Source organism: Pituophis catenifer, unplaced genomic scaffold (assembly GCF_029215685.1).
Source record: "Pituophis catenifer annectens isolate HBS135680 unplaced genomic scaffold, rPitCat1.0.hap2 SCAF_2, whole genome shotgun sequence".
Lineage (NCBI taxonomy): Eukaryota > Metazoa > Chordata > Lepidosauria > Squamata > Colubridae > Pituophis > Pituophis catenifer.
In genome coordinates, this window is record NW_027256882.1 from 248,072,889 (window position 1) to 248,095,801 (window position 22,913).

The window sequence follows — 22,913 nt, forward strand, 5'->3', positions numbered from 1 at the left end:
TAATTTTTGCTAATACGTTTTTAGAGTTTAAAAATTAAACATTTTGGTGAAAGTTTTCATTTTTAATTTCTGTTTGAAACAAAAATTGATACTATATATTCACATTATTGGGGAAAAATAAATGGCAAACTACCATATTTTTTTTTAAAATAAGGTAAATAATTTTTGTCCAGATTTAATTAATAACTAGGTAGCCTATTACTATTTATTTTCATGTTTCTGTTGTAAAGTATGATATCTACAATAAAAAAAGAAAGCAATATTTATCACGCATTTTGGACTCTATAGATTAATGACAATTATATTGCTTTGCTTTATTGTTACACTATTACATCATAAAGAAGAATTTTTGTTATTCATTACATTTCTTTCAGTGAAACCATTTTTTCTTTATTAATATATTCAGTTCAAATTTTAAGTTCGATTTCTGTTGAAAAATATTTTAATAATTTCTAAATGGTAAATTTAAAAAGTGTATAAAGATATATTTTTTCAATAATCAAATGTTTGAATTAAAGTAAATTTGTGCATATATATGACACCTTCTCTTATCCCCTGGCATTGCAGTTTCTGTCTTATAACAGTAAATCACTTTTACAATTTTTTTAAAATTCCAAAGACATTTTACTTACATATAATTTGAGGATTTTGCTTCACATTAATGAAGTTATATTTTATGATCATATCTTTGTTGGAAATAACAGAGATTAAAAATGTACCCAATCCTGATTTTAAAAAATAATTCATATTAAAAAAAGTCTCTTTCCCTGTAACTGTAAATAATTCTCCCAGTTTTAAAAAATTGGTTATCAAAATTGATATAAATCTTAAAATTCTAAAGCCCCCAAATTAAAAAAAAAATCATTTTTCCTGCTACTAATATTTAATGTGTGTATGGACATAAAATGCAGTACAACTAAAAATAGCCATCTTTCAGGTACAGAAAACTGGTGCTTTTTGTGTTGGTTTTGTCAAACTGTGAGAAAAATGTATGTATTATGAAGCGTGTCCAATTCATATATTTGTTCACCCAGCAGGGAAAGCCAAAGCATCTGAATTGTTAAAGGAAAACCACTTTTGATTGCTTTGTTTCACATGGGTAAAGTCACTGAATTTTGAACTCGATTTACTCTTTTGTTTTCTTGCTACTATTGAATTCTGCCTGGAATAAAATAAGTTCATCTTTTGCACTTCTTCTTTTATTGCTGTGGATTTCTGGACTCTTCCTAGCAGTCAATGACTCTTTGCACTAATACAGTAATATTACTGTAGCAAGATTTTGCATTACTCTTGTGTAACATAGCATATAATATTAGGAAAATTTTTAATATGAGACTTCTCATGGCTTAAATTATATGATTTATATCAGCTCCTAGTAAATGCTAGAGAAAATGTATAATGTCTAAAATGTATAATGTATAATTTAATGTATAATTTGCTAAAGACATTCTTGGTACTTGATTATGGAATTTTGACAGAAGTTAAGAAGAAGCACAAGGCTTTAAAAACCCATTCTGGTTGTTTTCTTGTTCAAGAACATGCAAACTTTTGAAGGAGATGCTTTGCAACATGTACAGTTTATACATGTTTAAAAACATACCTTTTTCCATGCTCACATAGCCGCTTAGTAAACTGTTCCCAGCTGTCTCCATATATGTATATACCCATATTTACGTCTCATGCCAAATACTCTCTAAAATATTGTATAGTCCTACTAAACTCAATCTAGAGAAAGTTATGATGACATGACTTTATTATAGAGGATAAAGTTGATCTCTATATATATTACAAAATACTTTCACAAGTATTTTGGAGTTCAGTAGAGTATATTTTAAATACAAAATCGTTAACCTGAAAGCTTTTTTTCTGTGGTCTTTCTTTTCTATTTTCATCCTCTCGCTTCAGATTAATACAGCGGTTTCTCATTTGTTCCTGTGACCCTCCTCCCTATGGAATGATTGTTTATTTCCTTGCTATTAATTTGATTTAAAGGAAACAATAATCACATTATAATAAAATAAAAATAAATAAAAGGAAGCAATAAAAATGTTTTTATTCACCTTTTAAAGGATAAAATTAGCAGATTATTCTATTGATAGAAAGATAGTTTTGAAGAGAAATGATGGTGACCAGAATCTGTTAAACAGAATCTTGTTACAGTGTGCTTGAATATAACAACAGTGGTGACTTATCTGGGTTTATTAAAAAGTATTATGCCACTATTTTACTGCTTTTCGGGTGTATTAAGGATTGAAGCTTAAGAGTTGTCTAGGATAGGATGCTCTGATGATTACTTAGAGAAAATATAATGGTGGATTTTGTTGACTTTAAAGCAGACTATAGAAGGTTTGTCTGTGAGCTCAAAGCATTTACTATGATACAAATACACCTAGCAAGTCAGTATATCTATTTTCTTTATATGCCTGATATTTATAGTACTGCTTTGTTCTCATTTTCTATACAACCCTCCGTAATCAAATTCTTCTTATATTTTTTCAGTGATTTTGAAGGGATTTTTTTCAGACTTCATGAATTCTAATATTGTTTTTAAATGAGTATAGCATAACAATTATTGCACTGTTGGGCATAGTACAGTACAACATTTCAGCAGTTCAGATCATCTTTATGCTGCTTTCCTGTTATTAATGGCAGTATTTTGTTACATTCATTGATAAATCACAGACCACATGACCACACAATTTGGCAAAACCTTTCTGATTAGCATCACTTTATTACATATTTACTACAATATTTTTGCCTATAACTTAATTTAATATTATTCAAATTGTGCAAAAAATATCAGCAATATCAACAATATTTTTGTTAATATGATTTTAACAGAACATTCTCTTTCTCCATATAATCTTTTGTCATTAACAAACAAGTACTTTGAAATAGTGTTCTATTGAAAATAGTTTTTGAAAATATGGAGAAATGGAAAAAGATGATATTTAGAGCTGTCTGTCTGTCACTGCTGCCATAGGCTGAATGTAATAGAGTAAGATATGTATGTGGACAAAGTGACATATTTTTTGAAATATGGAAAATTACCAGAAATGTCTTAATACCATTTGAATTACTAAGAGAAGTAATATAAGCGGAGAGTCTTCTTGCAACTATTTTTCTAATGTAAAAGCAATATATAAAATATAAATATCCCTGAACAAAATTGATATAAAATCGGATTTGTTATGTAACTTAAATAACCTAACTAGAATTATATAATATTAGGAAGAATAGGAGGAGAAAGAAATATTACTCCTTGCTGCCTTTTGTTATTTATAAATTAATAATAAAAGAGGGTTTTTAAAAATTCGAACTGCCCCCAAATCAGTAAAACTCCTTAATAGAATACATCAGGAAAAAGTTGGTGCAGAATTCTAAAAGAGACAATAGTTTTCCTTATCTTTTTCCAGAGCTTTGAAAGATGATCAAGATATTTAGTTTATCCAACTAGAATAAAACGATGCTATGGTGGATAAAACTCTTCCATAGACAAGAGCAACCTCGGTGAACTTCAGAAAAAGGCGTTAATTCAAGATTGGACAATCTATTTTGATGCCTAACAAAGCAGTTTCTTTCTTCATCTTTTTCCGACCCTGTGCATGAAATTGCTCATATAGACAGCTGAATGGTGAGTGATTAATAGTTAAACTCTCACAACTTGCTTTAACAACTTGACATAACTTTATTTCAATTATATGCCTTGTAAAATGAAGAAGACATCTTCGCTTCAGTCATCTCAGATAAAGATCTCTACACCAGATAAGGGATGAGCTTATGTATGCAGTCCCAAACATAGAAGAGGGGACTACTTTCATTACTCTACAAGGTAAGGTAGATAATATTAAGATGTATATTATTGTTTCAGTGAATGAAAGTAAAAAAGGAGATTGATTGGTGAATGGTGAAGCTTCAATCAATGTCCAGGCAGATGAGTCTGGAAAAGTACATATCTTAAAGAAAAAAGAGAACTTAAAACCATGAAAATTCAATCTATTACATTTCAGAAAGATTTGGATGCTTTGAAAATAATTAATATAAGTGTTCCAGAAAAATCAGAATTTCAGTTTTAGAAGAAAAGGAACAATGTTGCGATAAATCTGCAAACTGAACTACTTTGAATTGAAAGGTAACTCGCTATAAACAACTTTAAAATCTATCTTTGGATGTAAAGCATGTTACGTGGAAAAATGCATTCAGGAAATCATCTCCCTACTGGATGACTTTAAATTTGAGGTACTTTATATTGACAGATGAAGGCTAGATGCAAGCCTTTACAGGAATCTCCTCCTATATAATGTCTAATGTCCAGAAACATTTGCTTCAACTTTCAAGATGATCTACTGAATTAAAATATTATGAAAGTAAACCTTTTTCACACATTTTAAGAAGACACTGTTATTTGTCATGCGCACCAACAAGAAATAAAAATATTAGATATATCTTATTGTATAGCAATCTTCTGCCTTTCCCTTGGTGATCAAATTACTTACAAGCCTGTCTGCTGCTGTGGAATTTTTAAAGGCTCTGTGCTTATCTGATGAGTAACAAGCTTATTTTTTTTCCTTTCATTTCCCCCTTTGCTTCATACTCATTAGTACTATATGAATATGGAAGCTTATTTTTATGTCTTTTGTTATAGAGCGGAGAGTGGAGGGGCAGTAACCAAAGCTAAATTAGAGGTTTAAAAATGAAGGTATTTTCTTTTTATTTCCTATTATGCTAATGCACATGGGAATGGGTATTGTTTTTTTAAAAATCACATTTTTATTATTTTTTTGTAACTTAAATGGCCCTTATATATTTGCTACTCATTAAGCTTACTATAGTATGAGAAGTATATAATGTGTGGAAATTAATTCTGAGAATTATTTTGTTTTCATGGAGACATGACACTTATTCAAATGGTATGATAATAGATCCAAATTTTACAAAAGTTTGGGGGGGAGGACACTAGTGTTACTAATTTGGAAGATTACAACGAGAATAATTATGTTGCAAAAAACACTGGCTACTCCATGGGCATCTTTTTTGAAACTTAGGACCATTGTTGGAATGGATATTAGTAGATGCTCAAATAAAACATATTGGGTAAATATTACAGGTAGTCCTCAATTTATGACCAGTCATCTAATAACTGTTCTAAAATATGACGGACTCAAAAAAGTTACTTATGGCTCATCCTTAAAGTTACTACTGTCGCACCACTCCTGCAGTCATGTGATTGCATTTTGGATGCTTGGCAACTGGCTTGCATTTGTGATTGATTGGAGCATCCTGTGGTCAGATGATCATGTCTTGCGATGCTTTTTTCTGTTCTCTGTCAAAAAAGACCCATCGTCTATAATTTGAAGATGCTTCTGACACAAATAAGGAATAAAAAAATGTCCATTGGATAAGCTGGTGTCAGATTCCTCCTCCTCTCTCTTCTAAAAAAACATTAGGGTTCTTCCACTATATTAATCCTTGAGTCATAATTAAGGCTTTTATATAAAGATTCATTGTTGTTCAATTAGATGCAAGATTGTTAAAAACTCACTTTTGTCTTTAGCTAGAAAACGTGCAGATTTCAAGCAATCTCTCTGGATAATTTTAAAAAATTGGTATAACCATTTATTTCATAAAAAACATAGAATTATCTCCGTGAAAATGTGGAAAGCCTTGGATCTGATGGATTTCCAGAGGAATGATGGATAATTTTTATAAACTTACTAGAATTTATATTAAAGTTTATAATAAACAATTCAATCTTTCTACAATGTCTCCATTTTATAATCATACATTACAGTAAAAGCTTATGAAAGACCCTTTTATTCACCCTTACTATGAAATATGATGCTACCTATAATTCACTAATTCATCTACATTGATAAAAATAGACAAACATTTAGTATTTATCTGGTGATTAATATTTTGAACATTGTGACAGGTAAATTATAGCGTAATCTTATTAGATGCAGAAAAGGCCTTTGATGGGGTTCAAATTGAATTGTGAGGCATCCCAAAAATCTGGGATTTTAATATTTTTTGTATGGGATTATTATTTGGTATTTTGTTCTGTGTTCGGAGTAATTAACAAATTAATTACAAAACAATAGTTTAGGTTGTAACCTTTTATATTGTAGTGTGTGCATACATGCTTCCTTTGTTCTTTAGTTAGTTAGCTTTATTGATTACCTCCGTTCTTTAAGGTAAGTCCTCTTACAAAAGGGCATATTATTTTCAATCAAATAAATATATTCTCCCAAAAGCTGTAACATAGCTATTTATCAATAACTATACTTCTAACTCAAGTAAACATTTGGTTTAACCTCTGGATTTTAACTTAACACTGGATAGGCCTCCAGTTGGTGATGTTTTACACAAAGATTCAAGCAGCAAATTTCAGTCTTTACCATTTGGACATTTTTGCATTGATGTTACATTATATTAAGTTAACAACCTACTCCCATAAAATTTGGTGGTTTAAAATAACAACAAAAAACGTTAAAAATAATCAACCCAATAACTATGTTAAAGGGACTACAACAGTTTTTAAAAAAGTAATATTACTTATAGATAATGGGCAGGAAGTCTTTGGGTTGTAAGGTTCATTCCTTGTCTATTCCCTTTGTTATAATGTTCTTTGACATACTGTGAACAAGCTTGTAGAGAAATTGAATGAAATGCAAATCAGGAGCAAGACTGGCAAATTCAAAATGAACAGTGTTCAAATGTCTGACTCTTTTCTTAGTGTGTTTTGGGGAAACTAGCCTTACAGTATGTTGTAGTGTAAGTAAACTGCAAATGTTACAATTTCTAGAAAAAAATATTAAAATGAATTGGGAAAGAGGTAGTACAAGTACAAGAATATTTTTAAAAATTGAAATCGTTTTTACTATTATTTAAAGGAATCTCGTTAGTTTGGTAGTTTAGAAATACATTGTGTTTTACCTAGGTTAAATTCATAGTTCTTCCCCCTAAAACAGCCCAAACAATTGTGTGTAAACATTTAGTCAAAGTGTCTCCTTAAGTCTGTTTAAGTGTCTCCTTAAACAGAGACCACTTGTACATGACACCTTTCTGCAAATATGAGTGCATATACGTAATATTCCTGTATCTGTAGATCCAAAGTAAGAAAACAGTGACCATAATAGATACATAAGTCTGGATACTTATATTTTGGGTTTTATAAGTATAAAAATAATATCTTCCAAATATCTATAGTCAGTCTCAAAAACATATATATGCTTACTTTGGTAATTTTTTACATTTTCTTGCAGAATTCTTCTAGTCCATAGTAGTTCTGTTTCCATGCAGTCTGACAGCTTTGTTGCAAATCTTTATCTTCTTTTCTGCAAGAGGTTTTTTAGTTGTTACGTGGTTACTCAGAGTCACTTCAAAAGCAAGTTTGGGGTGTATAAATTTGATTAATAAATAAAAGTAAAATTAATTCATAGTTGATTTGGAGGTATGTTGAGGATTGCTGTTGTTGATATGCCTAACTTATATGTTATTGATATGTCACACACAAATATATATGTATACATATATATACAAATATATATACATATATACACACACACATACATACACACACACACACACACACACACACACACACACATACATACATATATAACAATTGACAGTAGCTTATAGGTTGTTCTATAAACAATAGTGTGCTGTGGACCTGTAATCCATTCTTTGCATTTCATCTAAACCCTTTAGTAGATCATTTGTATCATCAGGTCCAGATCAGTTTAGATCAGTGGTGGAATTTAATTTTTTTTTACTACCGGTTCTGTGGGCGTGGCTATGTAGATGTGGCAGGGAAAGGATACTGCAAAATCTTCATTCCCACCCCACTCTGGGACCAGCCAGAGGTGGTATTTGCCGGTTCTCCAAACTACTCAAAATTTCCGCTACCAGTTCTCCAGAACCTGCTGAATAGCACCCCTGTTTATATAACTGATGTGGGCCGATAGGGTTTGGATTTTGAATCTTTAGAAACTATACTTGCTACATGAGTATAGTTTAGTATAGACTCCTCACATAAAACTGTCAACAAATTCAGAGGAATCCTGTTCAGCATTTTGCTTGAAGTAACTTTAGATGTTTGATTCAGAAATGTGAATTAAATCAGCAAGTAACTTTGGAATCAAATATTTAAATTGAGCATTTTGATACCTTAATTATCAGGTTTTTGATTCAACAATTAAATGTTTTGCTCATTTACATTTTCAAAACAAAACAAATGAAAGATTTTAGGGCTTCTAAAAACATTTCCTTGTTCATATTATATAATAAATTGTGATAACATCAGAGGCTACATATAATTCTGGAAAGAAATGAATTGGAACTGATAGTATTGAAATAAGCTTACCTGCTTATTCTGAAAGCAGTCATGAGATGACAATGATTCATTAGTAGATTAATTAGGCTTATCAGATTTCAGTGAAATATATTTCAATTCATTCATTCATCAGTTGAATTTTAAAGTGCTTACCTTTGGCAAATACTCAAAAAATCTTTATTCTAAATTATTTGTTGAAATATTTCCATCATCTTTACTGCTTTATTTCATAGATTTTCTACTTAATCTTTAGATAAATCATAAAATAAGAGATGACATTTAGTAGCTTTTTGGCTATGATAAGTGGAACAGGTCAAATGTGGCTGTCCATATGGTTGAAGGATGAAGAAGAACCACAACGAAGTAAATTGTGTGTGTGTGGTCTTCTGGATGTATTTTATGTGGTATTTTCACATGATGTGTAAACCAATTGTGCTTAAATTTAATTGACACTCTGATTTGAGTGTGTGATGTAAGTGTTGTTATGGTAATTTTAAAAATGTATTTTGCAGTAAAGATGATACTTAATAGTGATAAAGGATTTTGACATTTGACACTGTATTGTAAATTTGCTCACATTGACTTATTCCCCATATTTTCCTTGCAGGCATGTCAAGAATCCTACATTGTACTTCTCAAAATGGCATTTAGTTATGTTTATGTTTAAGAAAAATATCTGTCTTGGAAAGAGATCAAGCTCTTAATTGTTGAAATGAAATATGGGCCTTGAGCACAGATAGCACAAAAACATTAAAATAGCTAATATGTTAGCACAGCTTGTGTAGTCATGCCAGAGTATAAAAAGATCAATGCATTTTGCAGAATTAACAGGACCTAATTTCTTTTGAGCAACCTCAGTTTAATCCTAGGATTCATTCATTCATCGATGTGTCCCATTGTATTGTTTGTTTTAGAGTATTAGTTTGAACAACTAATGCTCTGAGCTATTTTCATGAAACATACACTCAGAAAATATTTTGGATTTGCTTATGAAGCAAATATACTTAACTACTATATCAAATTTTGTATACAATATTGTGTTTTAATTAAGAATTGAAGTCCTTGTATACTAGTAGAACTTTTGCATATGATTGATCATATTTGGAAAAATCACTCCTGTATAGAGAGAATTTTGTGCAATAACTGTGGTACTTCTTATGCCTTTTAGTCTAGTCACATTCATCCTTGACTTCTTCTTTCTATCACTATTAACTGTGACTGATTTTGCCATGCTATTCACTTGTACGAACCATATTGATTATTAGACACACAGGTCCTATTTTAAAGGAGATTGGAATTCCATTTTCATGACCATTACGGGAGGTTCTCCACTTATGACCATTTGTTCAGTGACTGTTCAAAATTATGATGATGTTTAATGGACTTATGACCTGTGCTTGAAATTTTGGCTATTGCAGCACCCCCATAGTCAATGCTAAAAATTCGAGTGCTTGGCAGCCTGTCCATGCTTAAGACTGCACAAGCACTTCAACTCCCTACATTTGCCTATTTCTCTCCTGATCCCATCTCCTCCAGTCCACCAGTGCAAGCAAAGTTGCCACAACCAGGGAAGCCTAACCACCCATCTGGCTCACCAGTGTAAGCAAAACTATCCAGGCCCAGGAAAGGTCACTGCTCACTGGCTGTTGTTTTGCATAGCAATGCAGCATCTCTGCCACCTCATACCTTCTCCAACTCAAACTGCAGCACCCCTACACTCATCTTCGTCCCCCTCCCCCCGCCACTCCTTGTTCCTTACCTGGGACTCTGCTTGTTAAAGACCCATGAGATCACTTAACTATTACAACTGGGAGTGCTAGGATTATGGTCATTAAGTGAAATGATCATGTGATATTTCACTTAATTTGGGATTCTTGTACCCACTTTTGTCATAGGTCGAGGACTAACTGAATATACTAAAATTCTTATTTACAAAGGAGAATGGATTTAATCAGTAGTGATAATGCTGAATATTATCATATAATCTACAATTTGAAAAAGGAAATTCACATATTAGGGAACAGTAGACAAAAAAGCAGTAAACAGTTGAAATATAACATAATAGATGTATAAATAAAATGGAGTAAAATGGGAAAATAGGAGTTAAATCAAATTTGACAGAATTACTCAAACTTAGTGGGTCTTAGATTATTATCTGTTTAGTTTTCAAAACTTTCGAAAATAACACAACTAGAATATATTTCTAAAATGAGATTTGTAGATGGACAGATTGTGGGCTAGTTATTAAATAATTTATATTAGAATTTCTTAGCTCAGTTATTTATGCTTTGCACATAACTTTAGAACTTGCATTGAATTATTTATTTTGTGTTCATATGCCAATTTATCTGGGACAGAGCCCACTGAACTTACTGGTATTTATTTCTGAATAAAATGAACAGATTGCATTGCTAATTTAGTAAAGATAAAGAGAAATGTTTTTTTTTTTTTTTTTTTGTAAAATAGAAAAATGCTGAAACATGATTTATTCAGCAGTAAACTTTATAAAGCAGAATGCTGTTGAGAGTTTTTCCTTGTTTAATGTGGTAAATAAAAGATACTAAACAAAGTTATATAAAATTGGGTTATTTTTCTTTCTAGCTAATGGTCAGTATTAGAATATATATGCACCTTCTCACCTGTTTCTCTTTGCTGCCAAATTCTACCTCTTCTTGACTATTTAAGTCTCTTTTTTCTGCTTTGTGATTGCTAGACTAGCCAGATAATTCTCGAAGGTACAGACTTTTACTTTATTTTCTTTCATACCCAAGGTTCTAAAATCTGATGTTGGTTCCTCAGAAATGTAAGTTTCTTGTATTTTAACTGTTCCCATCTTCTGGTCCTAATTAGCATTTGTATAGTGATTTTGATCTAAGTGCAGTCTCTTCATTAAACATCCTTCAATGAAAGTCTCACCTTCCAAGCATTGCAATAATCTAAACAAAAGATACTATGACATGATAGTTCAGAAGTAATCAGAATTGGTGTGTACCATATGTAACTGCTAGGAGACATCTATGCTTCAGAGGCACTTGAATATCCAATTATCTTTATTCTTTAAAGAGGTGCAACTTCTGTCCACAACAAACTGAATACTGTCATTCACCATGGATCGCTCATCAATATCAGCCAATCCTTATCAGCAGTGAGATTAAGTTAATTAACCCTTATCTAACCCATAATTTGTCCAGACACCAATTTAACAGTTCACTGCTTCCTAACCTCAATCAGCTGTAAAGAAAAAGTATATGGAGGTGTTATATTGGTGACACTTTCAAATCTCTGCACAACTCTTTTCAATACCTTAATGGAAATTAAAGGCATGAAGGTCAGATAGTCTTTATATGGATCTAAAAGTTCTATTCCATGTAGCAATAGAAACAGAGTAAAAAAATGTAATTAAAGAAAATAAAATTCTATCTTGCCTGTCCTTTCTCTAGCATCAGGATGATGAAGATGGCTTTAGCACTGAAACCAGACTTAAAATTGAATGAAAATATATCTCAGTGAAATTTTTGAACATCATCCTGTTAAACATTTTGGCAAGAGTATGAACTAAAAGTTGTTACAAACTCTTAGATTTTGCAAGTATAGCTTCTCAATTGATTCTTTGGGGTCAGCTGAGACAGTTATCTTTTCTACTGAGAATCTGGCCACTTTTGGGTTAGCTAGCCAATATCTTGATCATATTGTCACAAGTATAAGTGTATTCAGCCAACATTTGCACATGAAAGTATGAATCTTATTTCATACAGACTTTCTGTCTGTGGTGCTTGGAAGACTTAGACTTAGCTGTAAAAGGAAACCAGGCCTTCAAAGAACATGGTGGCTGGATACCATCAAAGCTGACACCAACCAGAGCATAGAACAACTCAAAGAAATAGTACAAGTTCAGAAGATGTGGAGAAACCTGCCCCATCATCATCATCATCATCATCATCATCATCATCATCATCATCATCATCATGTCTTATTTCTACATTTCAATTGCACTCCCCAAGGACTACTAGATCTATTCCATTGATGTAGAGCAATGGTTCCCAACCTTTCTGGATCTGTGGACCATCAGTGGTGGGGTGATGGTGGGGAAAGGATGGTTTCACGCACACACCTGCTGCTTTGACAAATGGAGCTTTGTACACTTGCCTGCCGCTTGTGTAACCCGCTTCTCAATGGGCTGCTGTGGCTCGTGGGTTGGGGGATCCCTATTATAGAGTGTAATAGAATGTTGGACACCTGAAATACCGTATTTCTCCGTGTATAAGATTCCCCCATGTATAAGAAGACTCCATGTTTCATGTAGTTTCTTGTAGTAAGCAAACTATAAGCCATCACTGTTCAGAAGCCATCTTGTTAGAGTGAGCAATACAACAAGATCAGGAACTGCATCACAGGAATAATAGAGTGGCAATGTGATACAGGAAACAACTATAATGGAGAGGAATGATAGGAATGTTAGGAATGAATATAAGATAGAGGCTCATCCTGCATGTGTGGCCTTCTCCTCGGCCTCCACATCAATTTTCAAGTAAATATTTTTAAGAAAAAGCGTCTTATACATGGAAAAATATGGTAATCTCTCTTTCCTCTTATGACAAAGAATCAATGCCATGCAATCTTGAGTTTCTTACTAGTCCCATCCTCTTTTAAGACTAAGCTGTATTTATTTAGCTATACTTCTTCAAGATGCTTTAACAGTACAGAGTTGGAAGGGACTTGGAGGTCATCTAGTCCAACCCCCGGCTCATGCAGGAGACCTTTACTAGGGATTTGAACTGCTGAATTGATTGACAAGCTCAGTATCTTAGCCACTGAGCACCTAGTCACTGGTTATCTTCATACTGCTCTGGAAGTTTGAATATATGTGCAGTTGTCTCCTCTTTTTAAACAAAAAATACGTTGCTTCAAAGTATAAAACTCCTCAGGTCCTGTCTGTCTGAAAGTTTGAAGAATGAATAGAACTAATCTGATACTAGAGGAAGTAGAAATTGATTATTGCAAAATAATTTGAGAAAGTTATTCACGTTATAGAATTCGGACAGCAAAAGTCATATTGTTGCTACTTATGCAGGTTACAAATATGAGTATAAAATACTAATGAATTTGTAGCTTCTTGCTCCTTTTTTTCAGTTCCAAAATTTCTAAGACAAGGACTTACTGCTCTGTAATAAACTATAGAAAAAACATAATAGTTAAACCCTAATAAAATCTCATCACTTTAATAGTAAAGTCATGCATTTTAATGATCAAGCAAACATTTATGGATTAATTTAATTGAACTGTTATAAATAGTCCAAAAATGGCTTTCATGCTAACAATATGAAATCTTGCTGAATATCGAACAAAAATATCTCTGATACTTTTAAAAGAATTGATGAAATACCTGTATGTATACTCTTTCCCACTAATGCTTTTATTTACTTTTTGGTAAGTACATATACATTCTCCTAGGAATTTATAATTAATGAAATGTCAAGCCAAATAAACTCAACAATCATATTCTCCTTATGATGCTAAATGCTACTTTAAGCATTTGCTTAGTTAAGCTTTTGATTTTGCTATTGGTCCATTCATGACCATTTAATTGTATTGGCAGGTCATAAGTAATAATAAGTAAAAAGTAAGGTTTTCCTGAAAGTTTTTTATGTTGGTTGCAAGATGCTTTAGTTCAATAATAAAACTGAAAAATGTTAGTAGAACAGGCAAATATATTATTCATAATAATTAAGTGTAGGATGATGGGAGTATAAATTGATGAAGATATTTCTATAGATTCCTCTTTCAAATCTTTTCAGGCTTAACTCTTAAACTTTTTCATATTTATTTTCATGCTTGTAATATATCTGTTCATAGAGTATATTACCTTTCTAGAGAATTCAGACCACACAGATATGACTTTTCCCTGTCTGAATTCTATAATATGACTTATTCTTAAATCCTGACTTGTAAGCAATGCTTGTGAAGTAAAATAGTAAAGTAGCAATTTGTTGTTTTTCTGTTTGGAACTTAAAAGTATACGGAAAATACTAATAATTCATAATATGACAGTGAATGAAAGTTTGATGAAGATAGTGTATTGTCACAAAGAGCCAATAAAACAACACAGTGACCTTATAGTCCATCTTAAATAATAATAGATAACATTGGACACTTAATTGGGATTGCATTTCTTCACAATCATACCGCTAAAAATAATTGAAATCACTGTGGTGAAAATAAATAAGAACACTTATAAGTTAATGGACTGATTCACTGTGTATTGGATCTGAATAAAAATACTACATTGCTAATTACTGCATTTTTTTGTCTTTAGTGTTATGAATATTTGCAGACAGAAGTTAACATTTCATGTATCTGATAAGCCATTTTTTGTTGTAAAGATGAAGCATTTTAGAAGCTGAATAATGAATAAACAAAATGCTGAAATACAACTAAAAATCAGTGTAATCGTCAATCTGGAAGTCTTTTTGGAATGTTGAGGAGATTCTTTGTATGCTAACTTGTTTAGTTATGCTTTTAATTGTAGGTCATTGCACATTTCATTAGAAAAGCATTTAAAATTTTGGTTTGAATAATCTAGCAGTGAGGAGAAGGGAAGCATAGGCAATTTGCACAAAATATGAATCACCAAGTGTACTAGTGACTAATTTTCAGATACTATAAAAATAGTTTTAGCAATGTTTAAACAAAGAAGAGATTGTTAATTGAACACAAATCCATCCATCTAGTACATAGGTGGAATATTTGGAGTGTTAGTACATATTTGGAATATTTTTTAAATAGGCTTACTGGTCCTCAAACTTGTAGCTTTACAGAATTGCTATTTCCTCTGATTTTTCATTTTATATGAATTTCAATTTGATGGAATTTTTATTTTGCTGTTAAGTGGGTCTAGTTTTTCCCCCCCTGTTTTCTTCTGTATAAGGTTGAAGTAGTGTAATGGAATTATGCCACTTAATATTCAAAGTCAACAGATTTTTTCCCCATTTGAGGTTCCATCCATTGAAAACACTGGAGGTGAGAAAGAATAACCAGCTAAAGCATATATGGATCAGGTTGAATCATCCAAAGTGGTGTCATCCCTGTCTGGAAGCCACCCATTAAATATCTCTCCAGGAGTTGACTGTTTTTTGTCCTCTAAACCAGGGGTCTCCAAATTTTGCAACTTTAAGACTTGTGTCTATGGAGATTCTCAGTCATTCTCAGCCAGCATGGAACTCTGGGAGTTAAAGTCCACAAGTCTTAAAGTTGCCAAGTTTGGAGATCCCTGCTCTAAACTCTCCTGAAATAAAGGGAATAACTGTGCTACTCATTATTTCATGTTAAATTAATATCATATTTTAAACCAACCTGGTAATTTTAAACCAACCTGGTAAGTATAACAATATACATGGAAATAAGAAATAACCTGTAATAAATAGGTTTTCTCTAGTTTATAAGAAGGTGCTGCTTTTCTTTCTGTCGTGAAGTTTTACATAGTGAACAGTACGTAATATTGCTTTATCTGACATTATATTGAAGGCATTGCTTATGTTATTTAATGTTTATTAATTAGAATGGTAGATATAAACTAAATGTATATGAATGTCTAACACTTTATCATACATTTCTTTCATTCTGTATGTTTAAGGAACAGTGAAAATCTTTCTTTCCAGAACCCCAATTTTGCTATTGAAATCATATTCTGTTCCCTTAATAATGGTTCAAACAAGTCAGAAGGTAGAAGTATTTTAATATTAGGTGGTGTAGCTATTAATTTTTATAATGAACTATCAGCACTTGGTAGAAGATTTGTCTTAATTTTGTGAATTGCTATCACTGGAATTTCTTTTAAAAGAATAGTTTAAAAGAATACTTCAAAAATATGTACCTTTGGGCAGACGGTTCCGAAAAGCCAGCCGTCACGGTGCTGCTGCACGTGGACTCAGAGCCTCCCGAGGCTGCACTTGCGGCCTTCGAGAGCACCCTGTTCAGGTGCTGGACCGGCCGCAAAGTGATGTGCTGAGTCGCCTGGATGAGTGCGTGGCTTTTCTTAGCCAAGTCCTGGAGGGCGGAGGAAGTGCTGTCATGCTGGAGTTAGTCATGTTGCTATTGTGACTGCCTATTTAATGAAAACTAATCATCTTACTTTTCAAGAGGCCTATGCCTTTGTTTAAGCCATCAAACCTGATGCTAAGATGAATGAAGGCTTTGAGTGGCAACTGCAACTCTATGAAAAAATGGGTTGTAAAGTTGATGTTAGCAGTACTATTTATAAGCAGTATCGTTTGAAAAATGTTACAGAGAACTGTCCTGAGACAGAAGGTTTGCCTGGTCATGTCTTCGCAATTTATCCAAACACAGTACATCAAATCCCAAATCATGACATTCTTTACAGGTGCAGGAAATACAGGTGTTTGCTGTTCCGAGTTCAAGCATTTTACCCCATGATGAAGGCAAAGGACCTGCAGCCTTTGCTCACAAAAAAGTTTCAGAACCTGGACCTTTAGGCCATACAGGTCAATCAAACTGTACTTCTTACTTTATTGAGCCAGTGCAATGGATGGAGGCAGCACTATTAGGAGTGTTGGAAGGACAGAGGTTTGCTAAAGTTTTGAAGAAACCTTTGGAATGGAAAAAGAAAAATTGAAGAGAGAACAAATCCTACAACAATTTCTGAATGAATTAAAGTTCAAGATTGTTGAAGTAAAAGGAATGAATATAAAGGTTGTTTCATGAAGCTCCTGTGCCCAAAATGTACATCAAAGTTGAGTTCTTTTCACTGGCATGGTGAGCAGTGTTCCTGTGGTCATTAGGTGACTCGAGCCTTCCAGATTCACAAGAATCGTGTTGATGAAGTAAAAAGATTGCCCATTGTGGAGCCAAAGAATGTGAGAAAGTGAACTTGGTTGTATTAGGACAGCTGCATATACCTGGCATAAAGAGACACAATTTAATCAATGCTTTAAATATCAGTGGCCTTGTGCAGTATTTTTCTCTTGACTTTACAATAATAGTAGGCCAAATATACTTGCACATCACAATAGAACATTTCTTGAAATAGTTTTAATTTCTTAAACTGAACACTAAATTTTGTGGTCACACCAGGCTACATTTGCACAACATGACTGCTACCAACCAAGATTACTGTAGCTACAAATATGTCTAGAGGCGCTTCCTTCTGAACAACTCTGCATTGTATATGTGAACTGCATTTTCCCAATAAAAATATATTTTTAAAAAAAATGTACCATTTTTTAATTTTATTACAAATGACACATTTTCTTCTTGATGGTCATTCCAAAATTCCTTTTTACTCAGGTAAATACTAATACATTAGAGCTTATGACAAAAACCTTCACTAAGCTTGTCATCATAGGTGTATGATGTACACCTGTAAAGACTTTGTGTTTGTTCAATAAAGATAGTGGCCTTGGTCTAGTAATGTTATTAAGACTCTTCTTAAGATCTTTACACAGCTGAGATTTTCAGTAATCGTGATAGAAATGTCCTGGGGTGTGTATGTTCAATTTCCTATCATTTACAGTATACCACCAAGCCATGCTGAGATATAACACCATCTTCTGCAAGTAGCAGAACTATTATAAGGGCTGAATTCAGTAATGACTGAAGTATTAATTGGAACTTTTACTTATATTGATCAGCAGGAGACTTACAGGTAAGAAGAATTAAGACTATACGTAGCTCAGTAAAACTATATTACAATTTGGAGGCAAAGTTGCAAGCTAGTTTCTTTAATTAGGTTTAAGACAAATAGGGCCATGGAAATAAGAAGAGAGATGTTAAAGTTTCAGGACTAGGCAAATTTTAGGAGGGAAAAAATAAACTACCCCCAAACAGTGTAATGGGACTGAATATGTTCAATGAACACAAATTGCTAATGAAAGGAGGAAAGGATCCATATAGGGATGAAATTGAGTAAGGCAGCATTGCTGATTAGCTAAATCATTAAACAGGCAGCTAACACTTGTATAAAGCAATATATTTTTGAAGATCATAATTTTCAAATTACAAATCTCTGAGTTACTGGCAGATGTTTGGCAGAACAATAGGTTAATTTTTGAATAAATCTGAATGTTTTCATTCTTAAAAGCAAAAGTGATTATTTGACAAAAGAAATGCACTAGTAATTAAAGAGAATTGTTCTCATGTGATGCAATATAAGATTTCTTTCTGTAAGCATTTTTCTAAACTTATTACATAATTGAAAAGTTGTTATATTAGAATACTTTTGTGTGGGGATTTTGAGTATGCTTATCTTTCCATTTATAAACCTAGGACTGAAAAATTACCATTGTTCATAACCATGGAGTTTACTAAAAATAAGATTAATTTTACAATTGTTCTGTTCTTAGTGTAAAGTAAATATAATAAAACATCTGAGTTTCATTCTAATAAGATTCAAAGTATTTCTTAGTCCTTTGAGATGGTCTCATAATGAACATGCCAAATGTATATTTTATGGATAAATTTACTTTCAGATTACAATAGATTTATACAGTCACAAAGCCTATGGCTGTGTCACAAAGGGCCAAATCAATAGGGAACGTATTTTGCAAAACCATATTTGAAAATGCATGATTTGTTATCATATAAGATACTTGAAGTCTTCAGTAGAAGGAGAAATTGCATTTTTATAAAAGTCTGGAAATCTCTAATGTAATGTAATCTTAAAGAGTAAGGAAGGGTAATTAATTTGTATGTAACTGCTGTAAAGAAGTTTGGAAGTAATTCCTTTATATCTTATCCCATCTGTACTTCTGCACTTTTTCTGTTTTCCAGTTTTTAATTTTCCTTTATAGATTTATAAATGGAAAGATAATTGTGTTCAGTTTTTACCTATGCTAAAATGTATAATAAAATATATATTTAAAAACTAAAAGAGAGAAATTGCTGTTTATCTCTGTAGGAATGCTAATATAATGCATTATAATGCTATTAGAATAAAATCTTTATAAGTCTTGTACTGAATTATAAAATCTTGTTTGCCTCTTCTCATAATTATAGAAGAAGCCAGACTATGATGATCAATATGAGTTTAAGTTTATATCAATTCTGGAATTAAAGTTGAGAGAGCCACCTTCTCCTCTCCTCAGTCCTCAATTTGGCTGAAGTCTGGAATTTCGTCAGTTAAACTTCAAAGCTAGAAGAAATCTTGTCTCCAACTCAGAAATGGAGGTGACAAACGTTCATAGTTTTGCTCTAGGCCTAGCAGGTATCCTTAGATCAGAACAGAAGAGCAAAACTATTCACATCTCTGAAGTGTTGAAATATAGGGTTCCTTTATATTTGTCTTTTTAACTATGGAAAGACAAGCAGTAGATGTTTCTCTGATCTTTTGTTATATTTGAAGTAGCATAAGTTCATGAACAAGATTTTTCTCCCCTTGGGGAGAGATTATGACAATAAAGATGATATGGTTCTGCTTTGATGCCAGTCAAAATAAATTGTTCCCTGTAAAATAACTTTTTAATGGTGCCAGTGTAATGGAAAATGTTTTAAATGTTTGTGTTGTGTGATTAACAGTTATGGTTTCTATGTGTCTAAGATAAAAACAAAATAGGGAAATTTTTGCTTCGGTTAACTGTTACTGTATTCCCTTAACAAAGCACTGAAATACTCAATTTCCCATTTTTGCTTTCTTTAAGGGTTAACAAGAAATTGTGTCATGCTTTGTCAGTGGGCAGTTTTCAGTATTATTTCAAAAGAAGAGACAGTATCTTGTGCTGTAACTCTGTACCATTTTAAACAGGAAAGTACTTAAGTCTTTTTCAGTGATGCTTATAAATCAAAGTGGGAAAAAGATACACGCTGAATTTAAAATTAACGTATTTTTAATATGCAAGTAGGATTAACTTTTCCTGCCTTAAGCCTGTCAAGATCAAACTCAAGCAGGCGTTCACATCCATGATTGAAACTCACCAACCTTTTTTTCTTAAGTTAACATTTGTCCAAATTCTCCCCATTGGTTTTGTCAATAGATCTTTTAAAGGCAAGCATTAAAGTGGAGTTTGCATTAGTCTTTTTTCCCCAGTAGCTTCAGGCCCAAGGGCTTCTTTTAATAGGCATTAGTTAAAGGACCTGAATTGAGTAGACGTTTGTGAAGGAGACTTGAAGTTTGGAACAGAATTGTCTTTTATAGTTTTTCCAGGGGGGGGAAATCTTCTTATGTGAATAAAGGCTTTAGACTAATCTCTCTCCATCTGGAAAATGGAGAAGCCAGAGGTTGTTGGCACTAGGTCACATCCCTTATGTAAACTGTCAAATTCTTTTCATATTAATGGTGTATTAGCTTAAACGCAGAGAAGGTGGTTTTCATTTATCAGCCTTATTTTGTGTTGCCGACAAAAAATGAATTCTGATAATACATTGGAACCTGTTTTAAATAGTCCCTCTTGTTTTCTTAAAAAATGTTGACTTGAAGTAGCATTATATTGGATTTTTTTTCAAGTGACTCTTGTAGCTAATTAACCTGAAGTTTTAGGTCTCCATGCAAGAAACTGTTTATGAGATATGTAATATTTGCACTGCAAAGTACAGTAGTAGAGGGTTGCCAACATTAAATAAGAATGATTCCAATGCTAAAACAGAGCATCACAGAATATTAAACATCCCTATTGAATTAATGTGATATTTTTATCTTGGCTGCTTAACTCTCTTCGTTTGTAGACAAGCTAATGATGATGACAGAGAAAATTAACTTATTGACAATGAAAATCTATTGAAATGAGATTAAAAGAGGATATTGCTGGTTCATATTTTAGTGCTTGTAAATTGTGCTGACTTACTGATAGATAATTAAGGCCAGATAGTTCAATACTATAGCACAGTGATGGTTAACCTTTTCGGCACCGAGTGCTGAAACTGGAGCTCACGCACGTGCTGGATCACCGGAACCAGGAAGAGAGCAGCTGGCCAGTGCACATGTGCGTGGCGGCCACCTGCTCTTCCGGATTCCATTGCACGCATGTGTGCCAGACAGCTGCTCTCTTCTGTGTTCTGGTATGCATGCGCTAGAACCCGGAAGAAAGCAGTTGGCTGGGGCGCATGCATGCCGGACCAGCTGTCCAGCACACATGCGCATGCTGGAACCTAGAAGAGCAGCTGGCCGCCATGCGCATGCACACAGAGAGGCCTCTGTGTGCCACCTCTGACACGTGTGGCATAGGTTCACCACCACAGCTATAGCATAAACATTTCAGAATTAATATTGTGATAAAGAAATGAATTAATATCTTTAAATTCCTGTTTATCTCTCTCTTTCCCTTTATCCATCTAGAAAGCTTTGTAAGCATAGGTAAAGCAGTTTAGGATTCTATGCTTTATTAAAAGTTATAATTTTCATTAGCTGTTTAAATACAGTGATATTTAGGATGAGTAACTCTGAGTATTTCAGTTTATATTGAACATTTTACATCACTAGGATGATTTTACATCATTTTACATCATTCTTCAGTTTCTAGCAAAATTGCAACTTTTTTGTAAGTTTCTACATGTGCCAAGAAGAATTTAAGAAGAACGTTAATACATTATTTCCCAATAGTGCCTGACATCATTTTTTATCATTAAGTGTCTATTGTTGAAATGCTATATAGTCTGCATGATTACATGACATTATAAAATATTGTGGGTAATTAACTTAATAACGAGGCAAAACAGTTCTCATTTATGTCTACTTCTTCTGCAGTCTTGTTCCTCTCACTTTCAATACATGGCCGTGTAGGTTGGAAACAGACAATGTTTTAAGGAAGCTTAGATAGCTTAAGCCAAATGGCTTGTTTGCATCAGTGTGACTAACATGCAGAGAGTTTCCTCAGGAAACAATGGGATGGTTTATCAGACAACAAGAAAAATAGATGAATGCTTCTGACAGATAATCAGAACTATTACCATCAGGTTAAATGTTGCATATTTTTTATACTGGAGCTTTTGTCATCCTAGTGACATAGCTGACTGGAACATATTAGCAGCAGTTTTCCTTAAGTAACCGTTTCCAATTGATGATGGTGGGAATGTGCTTTCAGATAATCTTGCTGCTTGTGTTACACAGGATTTTCTGTCAGACCCCTGAAATGCCACAGCAGTGGTGTTGAAAGGAGACTGTCTTAGTGGGGTAGGAGGTTTTTGCTATGTAAGATCAGTGTAATTTTATGAAACAACAGTTGTTCTTCTTCCCAGCTCCTGTGGAAACTGACAACTGATCTCTTTAAGGATCTCAAGGAAAGCTGTGCTTTTCTCAACTGAGGCCTACAAAAATCGTTCTTTAAACTTTTTAAATTTGTAATCCCAAAAAACAAGTTTAGTTTAAAAATTTAATTTACCATGGAAGTGATAATACCTACTTTTACTAATTTTATGAAACTTAAGTGCTTATTATGCACATTTTGAAGGGTAGGGTTCCCCTTCCCTTTAGGATGCTCAAAAGCAGTGATTAATGATCACTCAGATTCTTTCATGGAAATTATATTTCAAGATTATTTGCAATTTTTTATATGTTAAATTTGAATTTCAAGGAATATAGAATCCCATGAGAGAAGTTATTGTTCTTTTAGCATCTGCTATCATTTTTTTATTA

General features: G+C 32.8%; 1 protein-coding gene and 1 pseudogene across 2 annotated transcripts in view; both read left to right on the forward strand.

Annotated features, from left to right (window-relative positions):
- EFNA5 (ephrin A5) overlaps nt 1-22,913 on the forward strand; it is a 195,581-nt gene that overhangs the window by 39,056 nt on the left and 133,612 nt on the right. The window lies entirely within an intron of this gene.
- On the forward strand, nt 16,203-17,220 carry LOC139313479 (dual specificity protein phosphatase 12-like; annotated as a pseudogene).